The sequence below is a fragment of the Drosophila sulfurigaster genome, chromosome X (assembly GCF_023558435.1).
Source record: "Drosophila sulfurigaster albostrigata strain 15112-1811.04 chromosome X, ASM2355843v2, whole genome shotgun sequence".
NCBI lineage: Eukaryota > Metazoa > Arthropoda > Insecta > Diptera > Drosophilidae > Drosophila > Drosophila sulfurigaster.
This window is the reverse complement of record NC_084885.1, coordinates 19,726,185-19,753,113: the sequence shown is the minus strand read 5'-3', so window position 1 is coordinate 19,753,113 and position 26,929 is coordinate 19,726,185. Positions and strand designations below refer to the sequence as shown.

Below are 26,929 nucleotides of genomic sequence, written 5' to 3'. Positions count from 1 at the left end.
ACACTAAAAAATGGGGCAAAATCAGTGCAGGTAACCCTATTATTGGTTGGTAACTCTATGCAAGAGAAAATTATTTTCACTCTTAAGCTTCCACGTGTGTTGAGATTAATTCTTTGAAAAATGAATCCGAATTGGGATAAAAGTAACAAGCGTAGCTACGAAGAACTAATTAATATCAAAAAAGAGTAAGTATTAAAGGAGAAAGCTAAAAATTTGGTAATTTAATTGATGCACGTCATTGACTAGGAGCATTTCTATGACGGAGCCTTCAGAAATAATTGTCATATCGGATGACGAATCTGACGTGTCTGAAAGTGAGGAAGCGAAAGTTTCAAAGCGCTCAAAGACCATGTTGGAGCTTGACCTTTCGTCGGATGAAAGTGTTATATGTTTAGATGATGTAATTGGGAGCTCCTTAGAGGAAAAAAAAATACCTCTGGAGGAAAATGTTGGAGTCTTGTTGGCTGAAAATACTGTGGAGGAAACTATAATATTTCCCGATGAAACTGAGACTCGTCTAGATGACGATACTGCACAGAAATCTGTCGTATCTGACGATGAATCAATTGTTTTCTTTGATGTGGATGCTACCGAGGAAAATGTATTAAGTCAAGAAGATGACACCACAGAGGAGCTTTTACTACCACCAATTCCAGTTGTTGTACCGCCCAAAAAGCTGAAAATCAATCGACTATTAAACATTGACCCAGAGGAACAGGAAAGGGCTGCGAGATCGCTTCTTGCATTGCTTGATTAAAGTGGTTACGATTGATTTAAAAACATAATTATTATAAAAGAAGTAAATTGAAATTGTGTGAATAATCTCTCTGATCGAAAACTGTATTTTGCAATACTATTATAAATAAAATATAGAATCTATATAATCACTACGAGTATCAGTCGTGAGTCTGATTGCGAGTTGTATTCATGTTCAGCTCAGTTGTCGAATCAGTTGCTGCAGTTGGTGCAGTTGATTCGCTTTATTTGACCCGCTTGAATGACCCCATCATCGCATTATAAAACACGTGTACGATTTGTTGCTGTTGTTGTTAAAGTGTCTAATTGATTTGGTGGCGTTGTTGTTAATGACGATTTGCCAGCTGCTATTTAATGTTGTTGTTGTTGCTGTTGTTGCATTGTTCATAGTGCAATTAATTGTACTAAATGCAGTAATTTTTGAGTGCTTCGCTTGTCGCATTGTGTCATCTCATTGTTGTTAAATGCCATTAGACAGCAAACAATGATAATCAACACACACAATCACACACACAAAAGAATGATATTAGCAATGTTGTTAGATAACGACAAATCTTGGCCCAGTCAAAAGGCATTAACGGCTATCATTTGCACACTTGGACTTTCCATTTCCCATTCCGCCAACTTTGATTGAGTAGCCACACACAAATTTGCACTGTGCAATTGCTATCCGTATTATGAATATTTTACAATTTATGCCATTCATTTTGTTTGATAATTTCATGCCTCAGTTAACACATTGAGATTTGAATACAGGAAATTGCAATTCATTTTCAAATATGCCCAATTCTTTTTTTTGGTTGGGGGGCCAAACTCACACTCCACAGACACAGAGACTCCTTCTGTTTGCTGATTTTATTAATTAACAGGCAGAAAAACAAGCTGAACAACAACGAGTTGACTTATCGTAGTGTTAAGCATACAATATACATAAAGCAACGCGACATAAATAGAGTATGAGGCAGAAAAGAAAGCAAGGCAGAGAAAATGTCGAAATTCGATAAGAGAAATACGATAACTGGGCGAGCAAATTAAAAATGAATGTGACAAAACAGTGAGTGGTTTATCCAAAACAAAAAAAAAAACAAAAAAATATACACACATACAAAGAGTGTTTCAGAAGGGCAGCGAGTTTAAGGAGAAAGGCTTTCGAACTTTTCGTTAGTGTTTCAATTCCCTTTATCGATATGCAATAAAAGAAGCGAGTAACCAGCAAGTAATACTGTACTGTACTACAAATAAAGGCGAGTGCATTTTCCAATTGAAATAAATATAAATTTTGTGCAACTTACATGTTTAATAATGAATTCAATTTTAGAGAGAGAGTGACTATAATGGTAGACCAATTGCCAATAGAAAACAAAGCAGCTAATTAATTCATCTAAAGTTCAGTAAACGAACGAGTAATAAGTAACGAGTAGGGTAAACCTTAACGTATGAGCTTTTATAGTATTTCCTTCATAGCAATCAAAATTAAGTAAAACGCGCAGTTCTTATTTTGGATTAAAGCAATGAATGGTTTACTTTTGTAAACGAACGAGTAAAGAGTAACAAGTATCGAGTTGGGCTTCTTTTGATGACAGTTACATTGCGAATATATTATGAGTTTATGTACTTCATGCTAATTTCAATTAATAAGTTTTATTATTAATAAACAAAACAATGACTTCAATTACTTTAGTTGTACTTAAGCAAAACAAACGAGTAACGAATTGAGTCACATTTAAAGCTAAGTTCAACAAATATATAGTATGAACTTCATGATATTCGCAATTAAAGAGTGAAAAGTGCAATTATTATTAGAAAATATAGCTGTGCATGAGTTTCCTTCAGTTTAGTAGTCAAGAAAAACAAACGAGTAACGAGTTAGGCCACATTTAAAGCTAGCTACAACGAGAATATAGTGTGAGCTTTTAATTAGTGATTGGAAAATGCAATTAAATTAGTTTGCATAACTTTTGTAGGTAAACAAAACAAACGAGTAACGAGTTCGGCAAACTATGAACGAACATTTCAATTAATAAGTCCGACTATTATTGGAAATTAATTCATAAATTCGATAGTTGGCTTTAATTTTCCGAAACAGTAACGAGTTGAGCAACATTTGATGGCCATCTTTACTAAGAGCATTTCTCTGTTTCAAAGCAGTTCAATATCGAATTGAGCACAAAGTAACCAACAGGCCAATAAGTGCACAGCCGATTGCCAAAAACAAAGTTAGCTGCTTCGATCGACACAAATATGATTAGTTGACCAGATGGGCAACCAGTCAAAGGCAAAGTCGTTGGACGCTTGAAATTCGACGAGCTAGCAAAGCAGAGCAGAGCAGAGCAGATGGACCTTGTGGTCAGTGCGGTTGCTTTGGCGCCTCGACTGCCAACAGGGCGCTGGCTGGTGAGCCTCGTCAAGCCGTAAAGGACAATGAAGTGTTGTCGCCACCGCCGATGATGTCCTCGTCAGCAAGCAACAGGGGTGCATCGAAACAGAGCCAAGGGGCACAAGGGGTCAAAGGCAATGCCAATGGCAATGGCAATGGCAATGGCAATGGCCGTGTTCAGCTGATGCCGCAGTTGCTGTTGCTGTTGCTGCCACTCGGTAAAGTGCGTCACAATGGCGCCCAAAGTGTAAATAAGTGCTTACATTTTTAATGAATATGTGCATACATACAATATGCAGGCTAACACATACACACACACACACATACACAGGCAGAGAGCGATTCAATTGCGTTTGCCGGCAACTGAAGCCTCAAGAGCCAGCAATTGGACAAACGGCAGCACAACTTTAATACCGGATAGCTTTCAAAGCTGAAAGGTATGTTCAGTCAGTGAAAACTATTCAAGTATGAGATGTTATATATTTCATGTAAACAAGTTAATTTTCATATTATTATAATTACTGTGTGGCTTCAGCAAAAAGTGTATAAAGTTAACAATTATAATTTAAATAATTTTCAGGTTTGTAGAAATGTTTGTGAAATTCTCTCATTGAATTTTAATTTTTGCTTAAACTTTTATATTTAATATAAAAATAGGGTAATTTTAATATTATTATTATTATTATTATTGTGTGGTCTAAGCAAAAACTTTGTCAAAATTGGGGAATTTAAAAAAGTATAAAACCACTTTGTTTAAATTGGGGAAGCTAAAAATAATAATTTCAATTATTTGCAGGTTTGTAGAGAAGCAAAAAGTTTGTGAAATTCTCATTGAATTTCAGTTTTTGTTTAAACCTTCGTTTTACATATTTAAAATAAAAGTAATTGATTTTAATGTATACACTATCAGTTTTAATTTTTACCTAAAGACACAACAGTTTCAAGTTTGAAATGAAATAAAAAAAAAAGCAGGCAACAATTTGTGGCATCATCTAAGATATAGTAAGAGCAATGGATTTGAAATTTGTTGACACTAAATCAGCAGGTTTGTTTTAGATTTGCACTACTCAAAGCACAGCATTAAAGCAAATTAAAATCGCATAAATAATAATGCAAATAATTAAAATATTTAAACCTTGAAAATATTTAATGGGTATCTGACAGTCGAGCACACGTTTTGTGAGTGTATGTGTGTGCATATTGCATGCTGTGAGCCGGCAATTGACAAATTGACAACGTGTTGGAGGCAATCAAATGGAGAAATGCATTTAAAAGCCAAACAGGAAAATCTGTGGCCAAAAGCCCAAAAGGCCTAACAGATTAAAGAACTAAAGGCTTCAGGCCATAAATTGAGGCCAGCAACTGACCCGAGAGCATGAAATAAACATGAGTCTCGAGTCTCGGTCGTTGTCTCAGTCAGAGCCCAAGACTGGGTCAAGAATGTGTACAAAAGCGTGAGGTGAGGTGAGGTGAGGCGGGGGGCGGTAGGCGTGGTGTCGCATTGGAAATGCACAAAGATGGCTGCCACCGAAAAATAAAAAAAAATAAGAAGAAAACGCAGAAAAGGAAAAAAGGGCAGCAGTTGGCATGGCAAAGTGAACAACAGTAGAGAAAGAAAGAGGAGGAGAAGAAACTACAACTGGGAATCACAACAAACAAAGAAGCAGAGCAAAGAAGAAGAAGAATGGCAAGAGTAATGCCAACGAGCTGCCATATAATAATACAACTGTAATGATGGAAGTCGACGGAGGCAGAAACACAGATTGATGGTCAGGTGGCAAGTTGAAGGTGCGGCAAGCGGTGGCAAAAATGTATTATAAAATGAAATGTAATCAAGTCAAAAGACAAGCGTCTCACACAGACCCAACTGCACCCTCACATACACACACATACTAGCACACACACACACTAACACATATGCAGAAAGGCCAAAGAATCCAACGATTGTCGCACGGCAGCAACAAACTGTCGAGGACGATGCGGCGCCGTCGCTTGCATGCCAAATGAAAGGACATCTCGGTGCCATGGCCTGCTTTATGAGTGTGTGTGTGTGTGTGTGTATGTCGCCTGCCTCGACATGCTAACAGGTACCACACACACACGCACACACACATATATAGTCTACATTCTCGCATAGGCCACAGCACAGTCAATAAACAACAGCAACAGCAAACACAAACAATGCACGACGACACAGACGTTGACACAAAAAAGCTGCAAAATTATAAACGCACACACACAGACACAGCAATCAAACAAAACACACACGCACACAACTACATATATATATAAATACTTATACATAAGCAGAAGTATAATAATCCAAAGAAAATAAAGCGGAAAATCAATTTTAAAGCATTGCTGCACAGTGCCAAGGATAATGAGCTGCCAGCTAGCTAGCTAGCTTGCTCTGTCTCCCTCTCTCTCTCTCTCTCTGTCTATCTGTGTGTGTGTGTGTGTGTCTGGTGGATAAGGCGAGAGCAATGCCATAGACCTAGAGACAATGCCAGCCACAATGACAGTCAAAAGGCCACAAATCTCTGACAAACTGAATCCTAACAAATGACAATGTCACTTAGCCAAAAAGAATAATGTCAACTGATTTCACTTCCTCCTTCGCACTTTTCATTTGTTTACATCAATCTGTTGGAGATCATCTATCATTAGTCTTACTCTACTGCTAAGTGATGAAATCACTAAAAACAACAATGAAACAAATAAGAAAGAGTTCGAGTAACGAAATTCGATTATAAAGTTTTATTTGAATTGTCATGATAATTCTCAACTTTTCAATTTTGTGGAATTTCATTGAATACTTTTTTTATATATACATAAGTAGCAAGCTTTAACTTTCTATTGGCCGCTTAATATCACGATATTTAGGTCAGGAAAAGATTACTTTATAAAGGGATATGACAGAGCAAGCTGCTGGTAATCACTTGGTAATCGATTAGTTTATAAAAGAGGTTGCCAAAATTTTTACTAAATGTGTGCTAGAGAAGGCGGACCTGCTAAGTGGGCGTGGTCAAGCTGAAGAGCTTTATAAAGATTGCATGTGCCTCACAGTAATTAAAAAATCGCATGCAACACAATATATTTCAATGCGATTTTTTGGTCTAGCAGAAAGTGAAATTTTATAATATTTAAATTCAACAAATTTTCACAAAAATTAAAATTTGCTATTCTTGAAATAATGTTTAATTGTTAAAAAGAATTACAGCAAATCTCCAATCAAAGAAATAAATATAAAAATTATGTATATTAATATAATACTTTGGACATTTTTTAAAAATATTTTTCTTGTATTTGTTTATAGCGACCAATTAGGATCTTATGTCGCAAACATTGATAATGTTTATTTTGAGAACAACTACAAAATTGTAAAAATACAAAAGTGGTCGACTAAAGGATGCTACGCACTTTCTATAATGAATATGCTCATTAAGTATTTAATATATACTAATTATTGTTTAAATAAAACCTGAGAAAAACTTTAAGTTACACACTGACATTTCTCGTGGTTCATAATTTAAGTTATTTGTTATATTCACTGACTCAATTCCTAGTTAAAATGAGAATCATTCCACCCAAGTTAAGAGCTAGAACTGCGTGGGGTATCAAAACGAAAACAACTTTCTTGGCTGTGTTCAATTAGTTGAATGTCGTCATTTTGTGTTGTTCAACAGCTGCTAAACACGACAATAATGGGCAATAAATGATAACAAATTATATTATGTTTGAGTTGAAGTTTAAAGATTCATCTCGTTCCTTAGTCTGCAGATAAGAACGCCAACACTTTGGCAGTTCGTTGTTAAGACCTGCGACTAATAAAGAGATGCGCTTGAAAATATGCAGCAGAATTATATTGCGCTGCTAATGAGATTGAAGCGAGTGGGCGGCTGACTTCTGAGCTTGACTGACTGACTGACTGGGTGACTGACTGACTTGCTTGCTGGACAGACTGACTGATGCACTGACTCTACAACCTGACACGCGAAAAGGTAAAGGCACAAAGACTGAGTGGGAGTGAGAGAGTGAGAGAGAGAGAGCATGCAGGTAACAGGTAACGGCATTTCCGCTCACGTCAAGTGTACTTCCGACATTCACGCTCCACTGGACTGCGCGCCCGCTAAGCCCGTTGGCGAGTGCCATGTGGAGGCGACACAGATACACACACACAAACACACACACACAAACACACCCATACACACACTCATACTGACTCATGTAGTGATGATTTTTGTGTTTTTTACTCTATCTCGCAGCAACAACATTGCATTTTTGCTTCCCTCACGAATGCAATTCCATCAGCGCGCTTAGATGAATTAAACGAAGTTTAATCCTCGAGCTTAGGGTATGCACAAATACACTAACAAACTTTGGGCTACATCGATTTGTTATACACTTTACATAAAATGTTTTTTTTTTTGGGTTTACATTCTTCATATATAGTGATAGCAGATCAAGCAAGATATGGACAGTCTATTTCACATATTTAGCTTGTAACTACATACTTTAGATAAAATATATAAATATGCAATTGAATAACTTTGAAAAACATGTAAGAAAACTAAAGTAGAGAGTGATGAACTGTGATATACACGTTACTCATTTTCAATAAAATCATGTTCTAAAAATATACTATATTAAAATATCGAGAAAAAATACTAAAATATACCGCAACTGTATTTGGTATATCGATATAGTGCTAAATTATACCAAAGGCAGCATTTCAAATATTTATGTAGTACTAAAGGATGTACTAGTACCGACGGATGTATTTGATACTTTGGCGTAGTACTAAATTATACAGAAATTTGGTATATCAATGTAGTACTAAAATATACCAAAGGCTGTATTTGGTATATCAATGTAGTACTAAAATATACCAAAGGCAGTATTTCGAATATTTATGTAGTACTAAAATATACCGACGGATGTATTTGATACTTTGGCGTAGTACTAAATTATACAGAAATTTGGTATATCAATGTAGTACTAAAATATACCAAAGGCTGTATTTGGTATATCAATGTAGTACTAAAATATACCAAAGGCAGTATTTCGAATATTTATGTAGTACTAAAATATACCGAAGGATCTATTTGATATTTTGGCGTAGTACTAAATTATACAGAAACTGTATTTGGCATATCAATGTAGTACTACAATATACCAAAGGCTGTATTTGGTATATCAATGTAGTACTAAAATATACCAAAGGCAGTATTTGGTACATCGATGATGTACTAAAATATACCGTGGGTTATATTTCGATGCTGTAATATACTCAAAATATACATTAGAGTAGAAAATATACCAGATTGCCAAAGCAGTATTAGTTTTTCGCCCTACAAAATTATTTCTAAAATAGCTTATTCAACTCTTATCGGATCACAACGCAATTTGAAGGAATCACCTACTATGTATACCGTACTTATTCTGGAATGTACCATAATCAAATACAATAATTTACTTCGAAATTTTCAATACATTTTGCTGTTAACAAAAGCAATTTAAATTTAATATTTTATATATATTTTTGCGCTTTGAAAACTGCTTTTGAATAAACTTTCTGCTCCGCAATCATTATCTAACCTAAATCAAAATAAGAACTCTTAAAAATTCTCTCAACCTTCTTAGAGTATTTGAAATTCGTTGTCGCCTAACTTATTCACTATTTTATGGGTTGTTGTTGTTCTTCGCATGGTGGCAATATTTTGCTGGCTGCTCGCTTCATCATTTTTGATTTTTTCAGTAATGCATTTACTTCTTCAGCGTTGTGAGGATTTCATTTTTTCGTTGTGCCAAAATTCTTCTCGCTTTTTGCTGCTGTTTTCAGTTTTTTTATTTCGTTTTTCTTGTTGCCTCGTTTACTTGATTTCATTTCGCTGCGAGAGTTTTGGCCATCAAAAAGCGTTGAATAGTTTTTGGTAACCGTCAAGTTGATTTAACAATTGGCAATTGCAGTAGCAGACAGTAGACACAGTAGATACCATAGACAGCAGTTTGTTGTTATCAAATAAATTGACATGTTTGCTTATTGCATTTGTTAACAGTGCTGAGAAGTCGATTGAAGTGCATTTCAGAGTTGATAAAACGCTCGACATGCGTTGCATTCAATTATCAAACAATTACAAGTGACAGACAATTACAATTTCACTATTTGCATGAACACTGCGAATGGAATTTGCTGTCTGTCCGTCTGTCTAACATACATACATAGCTCGCCCCCTTAACAGCGTGTAATGGCAGCTGAAATTTTGAGCTGCACTTAGATTTGACACACTCAATGACAAGCTGCCACATGTGGAATGGAATGGCATCGAATGGATTGAAGTAGAGTGGCGAATGACATGCAACTAGAAGATGCAACAAGGACGCTCGTCATCAGCATCATCAGCTATTATCAACAACATTATCAGGTGCAAGCAGACGTGTCACCTGTTTAAGATGAGATGAGATTTGACAGGCTGCTTCGCTTGAATTCGGCTGATGTCTCGTGTGTGACACTCGACTGAGAGGGAGAGATGTGGCAACCTTATCAGTGCCCATGAAAAAAGACAGCAAAAAAAAAACAACTACTACAACAATAGCAAAAGGCTTGACGTCTGACAGACGTGAAGCGTTTGTTGACTACTCCAACAAAAATAGAAGATAAGCGATAAGATCGGCGGTGTCAACTGCTGTGATTGCCAGCGACAACTGACGCGAATGCTGAAGTGTGTCTGTGTGTATGTGTGTATGTGTGTGTGCGTGTGTGTGACGATGTGCGAGATGAGCGCTGATAATGAAATTGCATCTCTCGCTTTGCTAAATATTTAAATTGTTTGCACGAGTATTGCGGCAATCTGTTGTCACAACCAGGCAATAAAAAGACAACACACACACACACACAAATTTGCACACTCATACACTCACACACACCCGCACACAGTTACTCATAAGTTAAGAGTTAAATTCGATTAAGACTTTTCGGCAACTTTTGGCGAATGCTCTTCAAAATACTTTTACACAGATAACAGACATGGCACACACACACACACATATGTATGTGGGTATATCATATACTCTATAAGTCAATAATGATATCAGCACTTTTAACTAGAATGTGACCTGATTAACATGATTATTTAATTCTAATTATTTTCATTTCTATTTATACTGCTTTTATTGACTTCTCATTAATATTTCCAATTCAATAAATATTTAGATTGCAATTTTCAATTTTTACAAAATGGCTAATAACTTCTCCCATTAACTTGCAATTAATATTTCCAGCTGAATAAATAATAATTGTAATATTTATTACAATTTTTACGTTTTCTACTATTGACTTCTATGCTCGCAATTCATATTTCCAGCGCAATAAATATTTTTATTACAATTTTTACAAAATTTGTAGAAACTTTTCAAATTTACTTCTTACTTGAAGTGTAATATTTTCAGCAAAGCTACTTTTAAATTCAATTAGAAATCACTTACTGAATGCATGCTACTATTACTTCGTATATTTCGTTGAATATCAAAGAAAGAACAATAATATAGATACATTAAAATTAATATTTGTCGTAAGATAAGTATAACATTCTAAGCTCAATAATTCTATCAAGACTTTAACTGACAAATTTTCGCTTTGGCTGACAATGTGGTATATTTTGCACTCTATGGTATATTTTGAATGTAGTACTATATCAATATACCAAATATTGCCTTTGGCATATTTTCAGTATTTTTCAATATTTTCGCTTTGGCTGACAATGTGGTATATTTTGCACTCTATGGTATATTTTGAATGTAGTACTATATCAATATACCAAATATTGCCTTTGGCATATTTTCAGTATTTTTCAATACTTGGGTATATTTTAAAATGAATATATCACAGTCGAGCACACTCGGCTTTCTTTTTTGTTTTCCTTTTAAATGAAACTGTTTGAATATCAAAGCTAGCAATTAGCCTGTATTCTTAATCTTTAATTTCAAGTACGTTCAGTTTGGAAATTTATTTGCTTTAAGTATTACAAAAACCAAGACCACTATACGCCATTTAATAAGAATACATCAATAATAATAGTAAGCCATTTAATAAAAAGTTGGCTGCTAAATTGTTCTTTAAAATTGAACTGCATATAACTCAAAATAATATTGCAATTTTAAAATGGCACTGGAAGTGAAATCGTAGTTAATGTGTGAGCAAATAACCGCCTTTTTCACACTCTCTATTTCCCTCTCTCTCTCTCTCTCTCTCTGCTATTCTCTCTCTCTCTCTGCGTGCTGTGATGCGAATAGATGACACGCTGCTGCATTAAATGCGACTAAGCCATAATCATAGTAGACACTAATCACGACACGCTTGTAGTCGCCCAAGTTGACGCCCCCAACGTCCACGACCACGCCCTTGTGCACGACCACGCCCCCATTTACGCCTTGCAGCATTATGGCAGCATTTAATGGACTCTGTGTGGAATACGAGTACGAATGAATGGGAGAGAGGCAATTGCAATTCATGCCCAACTTATGAACATGTGTCGAAAATACTTGACCAACAAATGTGCTCGAAATAATGCAAAATCATAATCATAATAATCCGAGAATCCGAGCACCATCATCATCATCATCATCAAATTGGGTTATCAAATCAAAACTGTCGTCGGCATATGTAACAATAAACAGATGTAGACGGGAGAATGAGACAAGGGGTGAAGGGGAGGGGAACAGCAAAGTGCCAAGGCGACGCGACTCGACGTCAACCTCTTCACCTTTGATGCTCACCTGTCTCAGTATTTTTGTTGTGTGTTTTTTTGTGACTTGTGTTTTTCGCTTCAGTTTGTTTTTGTTTATGGAAAATTTTTATGTTGTTTGCCACCAATGTCAGCGAACCCGTCAAGTGTCTGTTCGTTACTCCCCCCCTCCCCTTCCCTGCTCTCCCTCTCGCTGCCCCTCATAACGCTTAAAACACTTTGAATGACTTTATCGCGTTTTTTGCTGTTGTTGTTGTTTATTTTATCGCTGCAGCATTTACCTGCTTGCCTCGATGATTGTTGTTGTTGTTGTTGCTGCTGTTGCTGTTGATATTTTATGAGCACTGCTCTCCGCTTGGCAGATTTATGTCGGCAGCCTCCCCCTACACCACCGCCCCCGCCTCATCGTTGCCACGCCTCTGCTATCGCGACTCCTGCGTCGTCTGCATGCCGCTTAAAAGCTGCTTAAATTCTATTAAATTGTTGGCTTGCTTGCCTCTAAATTGCTTCTAGATTCTTGCTGCTGTTGTTGTCGCTGTCGTTTATGCTCTCAATATTGTTGTTGTTGGTTGGCAAAGTTTGTCACGTTGCTGTTACGTGTTGGTCGCAAATGTCTCCCCGCGCCCGCCAAGAAGAACAAACCCAGCTCCAGTTCTAATGAGGCAACACAGCGATGCCGCATTGCCGTCGCCGTTGCCTTAGCCTTTTTGCTAGAAAGGTTCCTGCGTCAACATTGAGGAAATTGCGTGCCGCACATTTAATTGATTGCCCACCAACCGGACACTGCAACCAGAACTCGAACTCGGACGCGGACTCGAACTCGGACGGAGCAATGTAACCCAAGGACTCTCGCTCTCTCTTCAACAATGTTAACGCCGGTGACACATAAAAATGGCAAGCAATTGGCGTATTTATACTACAGATTATGCGGGGCCAAAAACACTCAAGAATGCCACCAGAGAAGTCTTTAAACGAATGACCGAATGAGTACTCATTGTTCTTTCCTTTGTGGTCATTCCCTTAACTTTAATCTCTATCTATAGCCAGCAAATAGTTCAACTCACTTTGATTAAAGCACTTGCTTGGAGGCTTTTGCGCACTCTCTAATGGCATTTAAATTACTTCTTTTCATTATTCATTATTTCAATTTGGAATTACTATTATTTTGTTGTATTAATATACATAGTTTATAAGTTACTTGAAATTCTAGTAATTTCGTTAACTTTGAGATAGACCCATATTTTGACAGCACTTGGTATATTAATATACCAAATACACATTTCGGCATATTTCAGTATTTTAAAACTACCCATAGGGTAGAATGGTAGTATAACTTTGTGCTTACAGGAAATGTATGTAACAGGCGAAAAAACTATCACAGATGCACCTATATTTTAACAGTACTTGGTATATTAATATACCAAATACACATTTCGGCATATTTCAGTATTTTAAAACTACCCATTGGGTAGAATGGTAGTATAACTTTGTGCTTACAGGAAATGTATGTAACAGTCGAAAAAACTGTAAGAGATAGACCTATATTTTGACAGCACTTGGTATATTAATATACTAAATACCCTCTTCGGCATATTTCAGTATTTTAAAACTACCCATAGGGTAAAATGGTATTATAACTTTGTGCTTACAGGAAATGTATGTAACAGACGAAAAAACTATAAGAGATAGACCTATATTTTGACAGCACTTGGTATATTAATATACTAAATACACACTTCGGCATATTTCAGTATTTTAAAACTACCCATAGCGTAGAATGGTATTATAACTTTGTGCTTACAGGAAATGTATGTAACAGGCGAAAAAACTATAAGAGATAGACCTATATTTTGACAGCACTTGGTATATTAATATACCAAATACACATTTCGGCATATTTGAGTATATTTTCCAATTTGTTTGCACTGTTTTGTTTTTATTGACACTACATTATTTACGTTAATATTATATACCAAATATACATTTCGGTACAAAAAGAATTATGTAATTTTTCTTAAATTGTTTTCATCATAATTTTTTTGAGTTGACAAAAACGCAATACTTGAATTACGTTTTCAGGTACATTTGCAGTTATTTGAGATGCAGAATACGCTTTATTCTGGAAGGTATTTGCACATATGTTTTACATATGAGTATAGAATACTCATAGAATAAGTAGGAGTAATTTGTGTGCTGCAACTCTAGACAAATCCAATTAGTGAGTTGCATTTGGCATTGCATGGCAACAAATAATTAATTTGCTCATCATTAATAAACAATGGCAACAGCATTGAGAAGGCAAAGATGGTTGGAAAATACTTGAGAGAGCTGTGCGCATGAGATGCAGAGATTGGCTCAATTTGGCTCAATTTACCACCAGCCCGTTTTCAGTTAGTAAAATTAGAAAGCCATTGGATGGGGGAGTATATTATCCTTTTGCTCCCTCTTCAGTCTTCCTCTCTCTATTTGGTCTAACCCATTGGCTGTCTTTGGCATACGTTGGTTGAGGATTTACAATCAAGTGCTGCCGCAGATTCACATTCGCCTCCCCTTTGAGGTTGCCCTTGTCATAAATTGTGGCCACATCGCAAATAAATCCAATTAAATTAGCAACAATCTCAAGTGACCGCTCGATGGAGATGCACAGATGTTCAGAGAGAGAGAGAGAGAGAGAGAGAGAGAGAGAGAGAGAAAGGACTTCCTACTACTTCGTCTTCTTGCTTACTTCCCACTAATATTATTTTCAATTTGGATTTCCTGTCAGACCCATATAAGTGTGCTGTTCCACCTCCCAACTCCCCTTCTCCTCCTTTCCCCATCCCTTTGGCATCCCTTCTCCAGCACATTCCCCCAATGGTCATAAGTTTTTATGCGCAGTTTTCTTTATGCTCTTTTGGTTTTGTGTGTGAGTGTTTGTTGTTTGTTATTCAATAGAAAATTAGTTTGTTTGTCCTGTGCACATCCTTCTGTTCACCCACACACACACACATACACACTCACACATACAAACAGGTACTTTACTTGCACTTGTATTCACGCACTCATTCAATATTATTATCCATCGCATTTGGCATTCAGTTTCAATACCAAATCCACTCTCAATACCAATTCCAATTCCAATTCCAATCCCTTTATGAGAATGCCTTTTTTTTGCGCTCATATATATAGTAATTTATATCTAATCGCAAATGGAAATTAGCCACAACTCTGCCTAAAGATATCCATTGCAAATAAAACCAACTGTTGCAGCTTTCCGAATACAATAAAACTTTAATTAGAATTGCATGAGGTGTATTCTGTATTTGGAGCCTCTCAAAACCCACTCGAAAATCCAATCTCATATTATATATTTTTTATTTTCTCTTCTGCGCAATCTGTTGGCTGAAATCGTGCAAAACAAATATTTTATTAGCTAATGCGTTGTGCCTTGAACATGAACATGAACATGAATTCAAGCAAAACGCTCAAATGCCAAGTACAAATAACACACACACACAGAACAATTATCATTCATTGAGTTGAGAGAGATTGAGAGATTTCTTCGACTATTTGCGCAGAGATTTTCAAAACGAGAATCGAATTCGAATTAACTGGCATTTTTCGATTTAGCCCCACAGCATCTGCATCTAAATATCTCATGAGATAACATTTACTATACTGATTGCTTTAAAAGTTGCTTGCATTTCATCTCGAAACTGAATTGTTTTTTTGCTTCACATTTTCGGTTTTTTTTTTTTGAAATGTGAATGCAAACTTTTGTGCAGCAAATTGATATTGCAAAAATTTCCAACTGAATTCCAATTGCAATAAACAAATTCAAACCAAAAACGAAGTAAACAGAAAAATTACAGAAGCAAAGTTAACAAAGTTTTCTCAGATTGAGATCAGATATCGTGTATTTGCGCCATAATTTCACCAACTTCATGGCTATTAATTATTAAAGTTTAAGCTGCACTCCACTAATTGGCAGTTAATTATCCAATTGCAAAGTTTCGCAAGCTAATCTCGCTTCGCATCCTGCAACGCTTTAAAGTTTTTCTTCAAAATTTGAACTTGAACTCGAAGCTGATTTGAGTGCGCGTCTCGTATTGGCAATTGTTTGGCATAACTTATTATATTTGTATCAATTTGATGCTAATTTCATGTGCCACAGCAACAGCAACAGAAGCAGAAGCAGCTCATGTGGCTGCAGCTTCTGTTCATTGCGAATGTGTGTGTGTGTGTGTGTGTGTGTGTGTGTGCGTATGAATGTGAATGTGAATGTGAATATAAATGGCAATTCAATGTTAATGGCAGCTTAAAGCTGTAAGCAGACGACAACCTTTCATTCTCGCTCTCATCTCCTGCTGTCTTCATCTCTATATCTTCCTCTCTTTCCCTTCTCTCACTTATCTGCCTACAGTGCTGTCTTTTTAGCCATTTTCCCGCAAAGACTGGCTTCTTTTTTTCCTCAAGTGCTGTTCCTTTTAATAATCCATTTGTCATTGTTTCACTTTAATTTAAATTATTAAACATACAAATTTACTACATTTTCTTTAATAATAAATATACAAAACTCATTCCTAATTCCAAAATTTACCACCGCTAGCTAACACAAGTTCTGTTATTCGAAAGTACCTTAAATATAATCCTGACAATTGTCTAAAGTGATATAGAAACAGCAGAATATTTTTTGTTGTCCACGAATTTTCTATAAAATATTTCTATTGCATTTTGTTCATTTTATTTATTTGTTTTTTTCACTTTTTTTAGCTGACAAAAATGTAAAACCTACAAATCTATTCATCTTTTATTTTGTAATTATTTACTCTAATAACCACAGAGCTACGATTATATTCCTTCTTCTGTTTTTTCATGAACTGTTGTATTTGAATATGTTTAAGAAGAAAAGCTCAAAAACGCACATTCACTTTTGAAACAAACATTTTTACAAAGTATTCTAAAATAATAATAATGACGTTGTTATTATATTATATTGTTTTTTCTTTAAGAAGAAGATTAATCTGTATTAGAAGAAAAACTCCAAATTAGTCGTTACTTTGATTTTATAATATAAATTTCTAAAATATTTTTCAAAGAGTTTTAAACTATTAATATTAAAGAAAAACACTAACTACCTCACTTTCATATCTAATTAGTTGGTGTTCTGCTCTCAGATAAATTGAAAAAAATTAAAAAATGTCTGCTTAGGGACTTTAATAAGCTGTTTTAGCTGTTTAGCTGATGATGCTTTTGAGCCTAACTAGTTGACAGCACTGTCTGCTCTTTGCTCGCCTTGTGTCTTGTCTCTTGTCTTTTCTTTTTCGTTTTCGTTTTCTCTTTGGCTTTGCGCTTGTGTCTCGTCGCCCCCGTGTGCTCCTTTTTTCTTGTCCATCATTTCGAATTTTCTTATTTCTTTGCGCTCGCATCTGGCAAATGACAAGCAAACAAATGATCGTCATGGCAGCGTGGTGCCTAGGCGGCTTACTAGCTCCGCCCTGCCCCGCCTTCGTCTCTGCCTCCGCCTCTGCCACCGATTACTGCAGGCTGATGCTTTTTCTCCAGCTGCTGCTGTTGACAGTGAGGCGACAATGCAATTGGAGAATTGGAGGAGCACGTGGACATAGACGTGGATAGTTGGCTCTTTTCATGCAATCTTACAGCCTGACGGAGTGTGTAACTAGCTGACAAAGTGACTGACAGCCAGCAGACAGCAGCCAGCAGCTCTTTGGCTGGGTTTGTGTATTTATTTTTATCACAGCTGGCTGATTATGGAACTTCAATTCGAGCAAATGTCAACGCAGAGCTTTTAACTCGTAGAGTTCTCTGTGTGTCTGTGTGTAGGTGCAAAATGTCAAGGGCCAGCCGACAAACAAACAATAGTCTTGGGTGCCCAACAACAAACAACAAACAACAATCTGTCAAAGCTGTCAAAGCAGCGATTATGCCAATTGTGTTTGCTCACACTCCCTGCAGCCAAAGTGGGGAAGTGGAAATGAGAAGCGGGAAGTGGGGGGAGGGGAGCAGATCTCAAACCATAAACTCAATCCCTCAATCTGCGCCCCGCGGCGTTTGCCTCGCTTGCAGTGTTCTTTGTTACGCGTGCAAGTTTCACGGCTCATTTGGCAAGAAGAGGTGGCAACCAACCAACCAACCAACAGCAGCAACATCAGCAACAGCAGCTCTGGCTTACCTTACGTATGCGTAATTTTTTCCTTCTCTGTTTTGTTTGCGCACTTAAGCAGCCACAACAACAACAACGACAACGACAACAAGGAGCAACTGACAGCCGACATGTGTCCTTAGCATACAGTTAAGACCGCCATTTGCAGAACGCAAAAAAAAAAGAAGAAAAATATAAAAACTGCGCATATTTATTATGTGACGCCCTCCACATCCAGCAGACGCTTTAACACCGCACCGTTTATAGCTCATTATGCGACATAATTGTCGCCCTTTGACTCGCATTGAGCCTAGCCAGGATGCTGCAGGATACGACAAGCAGATCACAGGAGGCGCGGTGACGAAGCCAGCGAAACTTTTAATTGGAAAACTTTTGCATACGCACAGATAAACTCGACTCGACTCGACTCGACTCGAGTCGCGCGTCGAGTGCTCGCCATTTCCCTCTCTCTAACACACACGCACAGGAAACATATGCAAATTATATGTAAATCTATGAAACTACACACACACACACACACACACACACACACGCACATTCGCACTTGAAGACATGCGACACTGCCAAGGCATTTCCATAAATGTTTTATGTTAATTTTTCAGGCCAAGCAAGAAAATATTTCCAAAGTGTAAAAGCGCAAAAGGAGAAACAAATTCAACCGTCGCAATTAAGCAAAATGCTACACAGAAACATATCCTACAAAAATATTTAACGAAATATAGTTGAAGGTTGAAGCAACTATATATAATAAAATTCATTCTTTGCAGCTTATAACAAAAATTTGAATTCATCGACTTAATACCTATAAAAATATTTATCGAAATATAATTGAAGGTTTTAATAAAATTCATTCTTTGCAGCTTATAACAAGAATTGAATTCAATAAAAATTTGAATTCATCGACTCAATACCTATAAAAATATTTAACGAAATATAGTTAAAGCTTATAATAAAGTTCAGTCTTTGCAGCTTATAACAAAAATTGAATTCAATAAATTTCAATTTCATAGCAACAAAAAATGTCAAATTTGTTTCCAAGCAAGAAAATATTTCCGAAGTGTAAAAGCTCAAAAGAAGAAACAAATTCAGCTGTTACAATTAAGCAAATATGCTCAAAGCAAACATATTCTCTAAAATACATTTAAAGTTTGAAATAAACTTAGTTGTATTTAAAAACTGAAATTTCATAGCAAAAAGAAGAATGTCAAAAAATATATGAAAAGAAGAAACAAATTCTGCTGTTACAATTAAGCAACTATACATTTAAAGTTTGGAATAAACTTAGTTGTATTTAAAAATTGCAATTTCATAAAGATGAATGTCAAAGAATATTTGAAAAGAAGAAACAAATTCAACTGTTACAATTCAGCAAATATGCTCGACGATAGCATATCCTCTATAAATATGAATTACTTAGCTAAGCACAGTTAAGGTTGACAATAAATTTAAATAGGAATTTAAAAATTGCATAAATAAGAATGTCAAAGGATATTGCACTCATCTCTTTGTCAAGTCGAGTCGAGTCGAGCTGTTGTTGACAACTGTCGGGTTATTACTTGCAAATATCAAAAATATCCATATCGAAAAATATTCCATTTGTAATTAAAATGCATACGAAAGCATTCGTATTTGCATTTCCCATTCAATTGTATGTATTTTTGCAACATATTTTAATAGCATACTTTCGGGGACATTTGCAAATTCTTGCAATTTATTTGTTGTGTTATATGATGTGTGTGTGTGTGTGTGTGTGTGTGTGTATTTTTTAGTCTAGTTTAGCTTTGTTTCCTGCTGTGATGATGCAAGTGTGTTTGGTATTTGCCAGTTAATTACATCACTCGCCCATTTATGACCATTCCTGAAGGCGTCCTTGCCTTTGCCTTTGGCTTTGGCAACGTCAAAGTCATGAATTCATAATGAATTGTTGCAACTCGTGTCAAAGCACACTTGCAACAATGCAACAAGGCAAGGCAGCATCCGCCTTCGACTTGGCTGACAATGACAAAGTCAACTCTTTACTGGACTCGACTTGACTTTGACATCTCCTGCATTTGACACGCGACCATTGACATTTATTGCATTCGCACAAACAACTTTCATGTCAACTTTCAGTTCGTTCCTCTATTGCCTCGCTCTTTAATCTAAATAATACTTCATCTGTTTGTAAACTTTATGGCACAGGGTATTTGCGTGTCGAGGGCTCGCAATGAGGAAACATTTACATCTGAAATCAATTTAGTTTGACAAAGTTGCGCAAATGCAAAGATTGCAAACTTTCTGATGTCGACTCCTTCCGTTTGCTCACAAAGGATTTTATTGCCACAAAACACAATATTTAATTGTCGAAAATTCAACAATCTATATGCATATGTATGTGTATATAAAATTCTTGGCCCTGAAGCATTCATTTAACAGCAGCCCAAAGCTAAGAGGTTGCATAGCACAGAAAAAGGACCTTTCTTAAAATGGCAATTAAATTTGCTGATTTTTTAAAGTCTTGTTGTTAGCAATTTAATTTAATAACAATAACAAACTAATTTAATTTTCTTTTTTTTTTTTATTAAAAATAACGAAATGATAACAAAGAAAGGCGCACTGTTACCTAACTGGGCAACTTAATCAAATCAGAAATAATAAAGAGAAAATTAATTATGGCAGCAGCGCATAATAAATATAAAGTAAATAAAGATTGTGTAAATTGAACCTAAGGATATAAGGAAATCTCTGTTAATTATTAGGTCAAGACCCGAGCCAGCAGGTCTTGAGGATGACATCGTTTAAGTCTTCTCCTGACTGTAGTGCGATGAGCTGGCGTTAGGCGCTTAGCCAGGCTGTTAGGGAATTTAATTTTCACAATTATTTTTGAAGCTGAAAAACATTATTAAATAATATTTCCAACAACTTTATTTGAGCATAAATGTCACGCTAGCTAAAAATCGCATTGAAATATTTTGTCTCTCATGCGATTTATTAGTTTATGTCATGCAAGTGTTCCAATTGAACTCCTGCTTGACCACGCCCACTTAGCTGATTCGCCTTCACTAATATCTCGGTCCGCCGCCTAGTTAAACTTAAGCACATCCAAATTTTCCACATTCTGTCAAATTTTTGGCAATGTTTTTTTTCGTGCTCAAAGCAACTATCAATCAGTCAATGTCTTGCATTTCAGCTCAACTGTTTGACAACAATCACAACAGTTTAGTAACTGTGAATTGAATACACCCTAAGCAAGCTTGCTGAACATCTCCTGCTTGACCACGCCCACTAATAACATCCCACCACATGATTATCTTAGAGAGAAATTGATTAAGAAACAAAGAACGAAGCTGTAGCTCAAATTTGTAACCAGTCTTTTTTTTGCTTTCTTTCCCTTTTGAGATGAATAAAAAGTTCGGCAAAAAAAAAAAAAATAAACAAAATTAAAAAGTCGAAAAAGAACACAAAAATGTAAAATAAAGCAAAAATTATTTAAAACAGTTCGCCAAGATATTAAAAAATATATTAAAAATAAATACAAAATTCGGCGAAAATTTATTGAATATAAAAAATTGAAAGAACATAAAAATTAAAAACCAAACTTTGTTTAAGAAAAAATTTGACAAAAATGTTAAAAATTTGGCAAATATTTTTAACATATAAAAAAAAAAATTTAATTTTATTATTAATAATAAAATATAGAGTTCGTCTTGCATTGCCGAATCAAATCTCTCCGTATATCCTTACTGTTTGACCGCTTGGAATATGTTTTTATTTCATTTTGATGAAGCGCTAGTAAATTGCTGATAATTAATTCAAATGATGGTAATCAATGGCAATTATTAATGGCAGTGAATTACAACATCATAAATTTTTGTACAAATTATAGAAATATGAGCATTCTTTTTGCAATTAATTTGAAATGCGGTCAAGCACAATTCCACAGTTAGTCAAAAAAGCAGAGTTACTTTCATATTTTACATATTTTTCACATAAGTAGGTTTATATTTATGTAGCTGTCTCTCTTTCGCTCTCGCTCTCGCTTTATGCATTCCTATCGCCATCGCTTGCCATTTGCATTTTTAAGGACAATTCCGCAGAAAGTCAGCAGTCAGCAGTCAGCAGTCAGAACTCTGACTCTTTCTTTCTCTCTCAATGTGACTGTCTCGCATACCTACGATGAGCTCTGGCAGACAAATTACATTTTGTATAGAAAGCGGAGCATGATGATTTCGTCAGCTCGCTTGCAACTAGTTGGAGGTATATTAGTATATAGTATGATGATATATACTTGAATGATATCATAAAAAAAGATGAAGGAAGGGTATTCAATCCATGTGCATGCCAGAGCAGAAAAGTTGTGCTGTGCGGTTATTTGTGGTGTTGCTTCTTGGATTCGAGTTGTTGGAGGTGGCTGCTGTTGGCGTGACTGTGACTGGCTTTTGCATTTTCTACAGTTTCTACAGTTTAGGTTGGCATTTTGTGCGGCGACAAGTTTATTTGTCCAGCTTGACCGCAAGGACAAGCCCAAAGCTGACAAACGTCAGGTCAACTCGTAGTCCGAGTAAGAGTCAGAGTCCAATGTCCAATGTCCAGTGTCCAATCCCAATCCCAATCCCAGCAGTTCCCAGTTACAATGCCAATCCCTATTCCAATCCCAGACCCAATTCAAAACGTTTGGCCCCCAAATGAATTGGCGCAATTCCCGCGGCGTTTGCTCGGCGTAACTTTTGTAATAGTTCCTGTTGTCGCTGTGTTGTTGCTGTTGTTGTTGTTGCTGTTGTTGGTGCTGCTGTTCTTCTTGTTTATGATTACAATATTTTTCATAGCATACTTGCAGGGGCGACTCGTAAACAACAACTGCTGTCAGGCGACATTCCCATGTGTTGGTGTCGCATACAACTACAATAGTTGTTGTTGTTATTGTTATTGTTGTTGTTGCAAGTGTAGTTGTTGGTTGTTGCTGTTACTGTTGTAGTTGTTGCTGTTGCTGCTTGTCATTTGTTTGTTTGCCTGTTGCCCATTTTGTTTGCTCGTCGTAACTTTAGTGCTATGTCAATTTCCGAGGCATTGTCAGTGGCAGTTACTCTCACACACACACACACTCGAAGGCCACGCCTCCCACCTCCCAACTCTCCCCGTTCCCTCCCCTCACGTGCACCTGCAACACTCAGTCGTTTAGGTTTTCCTAGTCGAACATTTATCGCTTGGCTATTTATTTTTCATTTAGTTTATTGCAATCGAGACGCGTTGAGTCGCCAATTTGTTTACCATTCCCCCGACAGCTGCTTCCCAGTTCAATGAATGGATGAGGGGAAAAGGGGGGGGGACCGTGTCACTAATGATTCAAGTGGGTGCCAGAGCTTTACCTGCCTTTCTGCCTTCGTGCTCGCCATCATTAAAAACACATCAATCAATGAAATCAATGCGCAGGAAACAGATTGAAACAATCGAAGGCAAATGTAACGATGAGAGCCAACGACGAACATGTTAAGTCGCAGCTTAAATTAGTCCTCTAATTACCACAAATCAGTAGCATCATCAACATCATCATTATCATTATCATCATCATCGCCATCATCATCAGCATTATCATTAATTTAATCCAAATGCCAGTAGACGTGGAGTCAGCCACAACTTCTGCAAATGTGGAGACAATTCTGAGGTCTAAGCTGAGTTAATTCAACGATTCAACGATTCATGCCACATGCCGCATGCCACATTGGCATTCATCAGCTTTTCCCTTGCCCTAGCCACACACACACACACTGATGAGCTAAGCCACTCAATAGTGGCTTTCCATCTGTTTTTCGTTCACAAAGTTTGGCAACTTAAAGTGCCAAAATATTTGAGAATTTCAATTGTCAAATAATGATGCATTGATTAATCATTGATATGCGCCATCAGAAGTTGAAAGCTTACTCTCTCTATTCTAATTTGATCGAAATTGAATCCTTTTTGCAATTTTCACTACTTTTAGCACCTTTTAGTGTGCGCCACAAAAGCCAAAAGAACTCATCGCTGGGGCTCGGGAATCAGTGTAAAATTGAAATTGTGCACACCATTTGCAGCATTCAAAAGGATTGCTTTTATTTTGTTAGATTGATTTCGCTTGCATTGCGGCGACCTGTTTGCAACGGAGCAAGGAGCAACGTAACGAGACGTAAGGCAATGCACTCGAGTGCATCATGCGCTGATCCATGAATATCTTCTTCTTGCAACTCTCACTCCCCCTCCCATTCTCACTGCAATTCGCACTCTACACTGTGAGAAACACTTTGGCAACAATCTCTGAATCAAGAAATAAAGTGATGTGAGCTCTTCAAAGTTTCAAATTAACATTGAATAAAATTACAAAAACGTATAATTCTTAAATCAAGGAATTTAATATTTATAATTAGAGAACGGAATTTTTTAAAAAAGTTGTATATGCAAAGAATTTTGTATTTGTAAATTTAGAAACTAATTTGTTTCTCTTTCTTGTAACATTTTATTTTAAGAATATAAATTCTAACATTTTAAATTTAAATCTTGAAAAAAAAACTTCCACTTTGTTCAAGAATACACATTTCTGAATTTAGAATATTTAACATATTTTTGTAGAAATTTTATTTTTTTTAACAGCAGTATTTAGATGCTAAAAAAAAGAAATTTTGTTAAAGTATGTGAAATTTTCAGCTTTCCAAATTTAATATTTGTAAATATAAAGTGTAATTTTTCTCTGTATGCTTTTTTTTTCGAGAATATAAATCTAACAGCAATACCAACATTTTAAAAGTATGAAATATTGTTAAAGAACTTAAAATTTTCAGTTCTAATACGAAATGAAATGAATATTCTGTTTAAGGAACAAAAATGCTAACTAAAAATTCTATAAACGTTGCAATTGTCTCTCAGAAGTACATACATGCAACTACATAGAGCGTAATTTCTCGCTGTGTACATTTTCTTTGCATTTTTCTGCTGCTCCTTGCGTCTTTTCTTTTTGCAGATGCAGCTGGTAAAATAGAGATGATTGAGAGACGAAACGAGACGAGTGCAGAGGCGAGCGAGTTCCTTTAGAGACTCGCCAGCTAGCCAAGCACTGTTGCATGAAAATGTAAATTTGGCCAACTGTCCAGATGTGTGTGTTTGTGTGTGCATAACTGACCCGTTAGACCGTTAACCCGCCAATCCGACAATCTTTTTCCTAAAAGTATCCTGTGGCCGCAGGTGGAGCGAAGGCAAGTGTGTGTGTGTGTGTGTGTGTGAGAGTGTATGTGTGTGTGAGTGTATGTGTGAACGTGTGTGTGTGTGTGTGTGTGGAGAGTTGTTGTTGTTGTTGTGACCCACTTAAAAGCTGTTAGGAAAATTCGCATTGCTTCGCTTTGCTGCATAAATCATGCGCCAAAAACGCAAAGTCCAAGCCCCAACGCTGTGTGTTGGTGTGTGGCCAGAGGATACGCTAAGCGTTAGCAGAGGAGGTCACACACACACACACTTGGACACACACATACGTGTGCGGAGCGAGTGAGTCAAATGAATTTGTAAACAGGTGCAAATTAGGTCAATATTTGTACCGTGAATGGCGACAGCTGTTTGAAGAAGAAGCGAAGCAAAAGGCGCCGCCTGTTGCCTTTCCAACTATGCGTGCCGCTCTCTGCGAGTGTATTAGTGTCTGTGTGTGTGTGTGTGTGTCTGTGTGTGTTTGTCACATACATAAACATGAGACTGAGACATGAGACGATGACGACAACGACAACGACAACTAAAAATACAAGAACAACAACGACAATGATGATGACGACGACGTCACTGACCCAAAATTCAAATGTTTATGCGGGAGAGCAGCAAAAAGAAAGCAGCATATTGTCGCTGTGTATGTGTGTGTGTGTGTGTCGAAATGTGTGTGTGTTTGTGTGTTGGCATCACATCTTAAAACTGGGACTGCGCTCTTACGATTATGCCAAGAATTTAGCCATTACATTTCACAAATATTATCTTAAATTTTTGCAGCATATTTCACGTAATTCTTTGTCCCTTCTTTGAATTTTCTTAAATTTTTTGTCAAGTTAAAGTTGAAGCAGAAGCGAATAAACGAAAGAAATAACTTATTTGTTAACAGCACAGCAGTTGCAAAGAATTTCTAATTGAATGTAAAGGATCAAAGGTGAAAATTGCAACTTTTGTTAAAGGATTTGTCATATTTATTGCAGCAGCGAATCTTTTTTCCCGCTGTCAACTTTATCCACAAAGAGAATTTTGAAGCGAAAAAGCTTGTAAGTATTCCATTTGCTACACTACACAAAAGCATCAAACGCAGTGTAAATCGAAATTGAATGCGCAGCAGAAAAGAAAAACCTTTTACTGATTACACTAAATAAAAAATATTTGTTTTCTCAAAGTTAGGAAAATTTAGTTTCAAGCGTATTAAATGAATTGACCAATTGCATATAATTGGAAAGTTGCAACTAAATGCAATGGTAATGAAATAAATGTTGTTTGAACAAAAATGTTTCTTAAGGAATATTCAACTTGAAGCTATTGAAATTTAGTTTCAAGCGTTTTAAATTAATTTAATATTTGGCAAGTTGCAATTAAATAAGTTTACTAAAAGCGATTTATATTCTGTAAAACATATACAAAGCTGTAAAAGTGCCACTTACAATAAATCTTTTTACTGTTTCAATTAAATGCAAAATATTCAACGTTAACTGAAATTTAGTTCCAAACATTTTAAATTACTGTTGTAATTTAATATTAACTTGAAATGAAATGATCAACTAAATATGTCATGAAAAGTAGCCAACAAATGAATTGCTGGCTTATTAAATTCTTTGTTAACAAAACTTTGAGAATTCAAGGTTCGCAAAACTTGATTTAATTTGCCATTAATACTAAACGAAAGCCAAATACAATTTGCTATTTAAATTG

The 26,929-nt window shown here is 36.2% G+C and overlaps 1 protein-coding gene across 2 annotated transcripts in view; it reads right to left on the bottom strand.

The window, feature by feature from the left end:
- LOC133847522 (adenylate cyclase type 9) overlaps positions 1 to 26,929 on the bottom strand; it is a 66,947-nt gene that overhangs the window by 15,838 nt on the left and 24,180 nt on the right. The window lies entirely within an intron of this gene.